The sequence below is a fragment of the Cyprinus carpio genome, chromosome B15, assembly GCF_018340385.1.
Source record: "Cyprinus carpio isolate SPL01 chromosome B15, ASM1834038v1, whole genome shotgun sequence".
NCBI classification, from domain to species: Eukaryota; Metazoa; Chordata; class Actinopteri; order Cypriniformes; family Cyprinidae; genus Cyprinus; species Cyprinus carpio.
In genome coordinates, this window is record NC_056611.1 from 1,650,069 (window position 1) to 1,654,823 (window position 4,755).

At 36.6% G+C, this 4,755-nt stretch overlaps 1 pseudogene; it reads left to right on the forward strand.

Moving 5' to 3' along the window:
* Positions 1-892: 892 nt before the first annotated feature.
* On the forward strand, positions 893-1,792 carry LOC122139906 (annotated as a pseudogene).
* Positions 1,793-4,755: the final 2,963 nt, after the last annotated feature.

A 4,755-nucleotide genomic window follows, 5' to 3' on the forward strand; every position in this document is an offset into this window, starting at 1 on the left:
GGACATAAATCGTTTCCAAGCCATAGGAATCATCATAGGCTATGAGCTGAAGTCGACACTCTCGGCTCTAGACCCTGCCAGTAGGTGGTCAGAAGTGTGCACACTCATTCCAGCCACTGGCTGCTGCAAATGTTCAGAACGTGATAGCGTAATCAGTTTATGGACAGAGAACCTTGCAGGAGATGATATAACTGGTCACAGACAGAGGTATCGCCTACTGGCTTACCAAAAACCTCTCGGAAATGTGCAATAAAATTATCAAGAGACAGTTACAGTACCAGCTTGGTGTGTAAAGATATGGCTGCATCTGCAGTGTGTTAAAAGTATGCATTTTGTAAATGTGTAAAAAAATATGTATTTTGTAGCAAATTGTTTGCAACAATAGCTTACAGTTCAGTTAGTAAATTTTGAGTTACAAGAGATTTGACCACTGTGCCACACAACCCGTTTTAAGGATTCTAGGAGTCTGTGCTGTTATGCAAATCAAGCACAGCAGAGAGGTCTCCAGAGACATGTTTTATACTATAAAAAACAGCATATACTGGTGACTCTAAGTTCTTCTAAACCACAGCACATGTAGAGCTAATTCTCTGCACATTCGCACATTATTTGAAAATGAAGTGATGGTAATTTCGGATCAAATCACAGAAGGTATTTCTGGCAATGCAATCACATGTATTTTGTTTTAACAGATTGAATAATTCATAAAGTACTTTATATTCAGACAATGTATTATTTAAAAAATTGTGGTTATCAAAAGCTGACAACCATCAAAACTGTTTATTTGTAAGATACATAAAAAACATTAACTTTTTTTGTTCTCATCCCCAGGTCAATGAATCCATTCTTTGGTTAATGGAAAATGGGAAAATGGAACAATATTTTGTACTTGATGTTGTTTGAAAATATTGGCTACATAAGATATGCTTTCTTTGGTTTGGGATTTATTCTATATTGTGCTATTGTATTCTTTAATGCCCTTATTATTCTTGCAATTTTTTTGGAAAGGACATTGCACCAGCCCATGTACATTCTGATTTCATGTTTATCCGTCAACTCTGTGTTTGGAACAGCTGCTTTTTTCCCAAGGTTACTGACAGACTTGCTGTCTGATACACACTCAGTCTCCCGTGCAGCATGTATCTTACAGGCTTTTTGTCATTTATTCATATGCATCAAATGAATACACAATATTAATGTTAATGGCATTTGACAGGTATGTAGCAATCAGTAAAACCATTACAATACAACAACATAATGACCCCCAGGATTTTTATCTGTTTTAATATCTATAAGCTGGATTTTATCCAATGGCTTTGTCTTGGTATTTCTGGTATATTAAATGCCAGACCTCACAATGTGTGGTGAACAAACTGTGGAAGGTTTACTGTCACAACTTTGAAATTGTCAAGCTTTCTTGTGCAAACACTATTGTTAATAATGTTTTTTGGCTTTTTCATACTGACCACAACTGCTATCATGCCCTTTAAGTTTTATATTATACTCTTATGTTAAAATTCTTATAATTTGTAGAAAAAGCTCATTAGATTTCAGGAGAAAGCATATCAAACGTGTATTCCACACATAGTGATCCTCTTAAATTTCTCAGTAGCTATTTTTTTGCGAGGTCACTTTGAGTCGGGTTGCAACTTTGCAACTCCCTATAGGGCTGTCAATCATTCTTTCATTAGAATTTCTCATTGTACCACCCATCCTGGACCCTCTGGTTTATGGTTTGAATTTTCCTAAAATCCGTAAAAAAATTCTATGGATTATAAACGCTTGCAAATAGCTGTAATTGATGCTGCACAGAATGTTAACAAAGTTCAATGATTGTATGATTTTTACTGTATACATTATGCAATCATGATGTACATTACATTTTATGAACCTGTGAATTTGAGACTTTGAGTTTTAATGGAAATCTTTGCCACAAATATATATTTACTATACATATTTATTATTTAGCCTGTTGCTGGATTCATGACATGGTTCAGACCCTCGGTCATCTCTCAGATACCAAATATTTCAGATACCAGACATTGCCTGTAAAATTAATACATGCAATATATTATGCATAATAATTGATCAATATATTAATTACTATAAGCATATATATATACATACTAAATGAGTGTGTAGTGTGTGTGTGTGTGTGTGTGTGTTGCCTGTAAAATTAATACATGCAATATAATATATATATATATATATATATATATATATATATCTATATATATATATATATATATCGTATATATACATACTAAATGAGTGTGTACTGTGTATATTTATTATGTTTACTGCAGAATTTAGCTCTAACCCTAATCAAACACACCTGAGCATGCTAATCAATGCCAATCAATATCTTTGGGATCATAAGAAAATCACAGCAGTTGACTTTGATCAGGGTTTCAAGATGAGCTCTGCAGCGCACTGGACCTCCAGGGCAAGATTTGAGAAACCCTGTATTATGTAAACAAAAACTTTTATTTTGGATGCGATTAATCAAAATTAATCATATGCGTGCGATGACAGCTATATATATATATATATATATATATATATATATATATATATATATACTATATATATATATATATATATATATATATAATAATAATTAAATGCACAAAATGTAAAAGACATTGGATGAAATTTTCACTTTTGTTAAATTTTATTTTATTTCATTTTATTTTATTTACTTTTTCTGACTTTTTTTCTGGCGTGTCTGTCAGCTCAGAAAAGCTGAAAGGAAAACACACCTACAACCCTATGAAGTCTGTTTCATTGTTTCCCAAATTCAGTCTTATTTTATTTTCATAAAATTTTTTCTGGATTCCATTTTTTTCTTTTTTTTTTTTCTTAAGACTCTGTTTTAATGGTTAAATTAAAAAAAAGTATATTATTTAAAAATAACATCTCTAATTAAGTAGCATTAGTACTGTCTTTCCTTTAAGTTGCACATTTCTGTCCAAAAATAGCTTTTCTAAAACAAACATGTTTACATAATGTATTGTAATTGATGTGTATGTGAGAGCGTATTTGTAAATGACGTATTTGTATTTCTCTCAAATATTGTTCACAAATCTGGTCTAAATCTGTGTTAGTGAGCACTTCTTCTATGCCGAGATAATCCATCCACCTCACAGGTGTGACATATCAAGATGCTGATTAGACAGCATGGTAACAGCACAGGTGTGCCTTAGGCTGGCCACAATAAAAGGCCACTCTAAAATGTGCACTTTTATTGTATTGGGGGTCTGGGGGGGGGAGGAAACCAGTCAGTATCTGGTGTGACCACCATTTGCCTCACACAGTACAACACATCTACTTTGCATAGAGCTGATCAGGTTGTTGACTGTGGCCTGTGGAATGTTGGTCCACTCCGCTTCAATGGCTGTGCGAAGTTGCCGGATATTGGCAAGAACTGGAACACGCTGTTGTATACGCCGATCCAGAGCATCCCAAACATGCTCAATGGGTAACATGTCCAGTGAGTATGCTGGCCATGCAAGAACTGGGATGTTTTCAGCTTCCAGGAATTGTGTACAGAGCCTTGCAACATGGGGCCATGCATTATAATGCTGCAACATGAGGTGATGGTCGTGGATGAATGGCACAACAATAGGGCCTCAGGACCTCTTCACGGTATCTCTTGTGCATACAAAAATACCATCAATAAAATGCATCTGTGTTCACTGTCCATAACATATGCCTGACCATACCATAACCCCACCGCCACCATGGGCCCCTCGATCCACAACATGGACATCACAAACCGGTCACCCACACGATGCCATACACGCTGTCTGCCATCTGCCCTGTACAGTGAAAACCGGGGATTCATCCGTGAAGAGAACATCTCTCCAAAGTGCCAGACGCCACCGAATATGAGCATTTGCCCACTCAAGTCGGTTATGACGACGAACTGCAGTCAGGTCGAGACCCCGATGAGGACGACGAGCATGCACTGCAGTCAGGTCGAGACCCCGATGAGGACGACGGCAAACCGATTGTTGCAGCAGCTGTCTAGGTGGCTCATCTCAGACAATCTTGGAGGTGAAGATGGTGGATATGGAGGTCCTGGGCTGGTGTGGTTACACGTGGTACTGCTAAATTCCCTAAAATGCCTTTGGAGATGGCTTATGGTAGAGAAATTAACATTCAATTCATAGGCAACAGCTCTGGTGGACATTCCTGCAGTCAGCATGCCGAATGCACGCTCCCTCAAAGCTTGCGACATCTGTGGCATTTTGCTGTGTGATAAAACTGCACATTTTAGAGTGGCCTTTTATTGTGGCCAGCCTAAGGCACTAGTCTAATCAGCATCTTGATATCCACCACCTGTGAGGTGGATGGATTATTATTTTGGCAAAGGAGAAGTGCTCACTAACACAGATTTAGTCAGATTTGTGAACAATATTTGACAGAAATAGGCCTTTTGTGTACATAGAAAAAGTCATAGATCTTTGAGTTCAGCTCATGAAAAATGGGGGCAGAAACAAAAGTGCTGCGTTTATAATTTTGTTCAGTGTATTAAACCCACTGCCTGTTACTCAATAAAACAATCATATTGCTGTGTGTTTTAAAAGTTTTTGGTTTTTGTTTGGTTCAATAATTAACATCACCTTTGTGTGTATTACTCTCACTCGGCTTGTGAATTAGCAGAACTTGAAAAACTTTAAAACACTTAACACAAATAATGCTTCATGTGGCTTAATGTAACAAACAATGATAAAGACAACATTGTAAAGC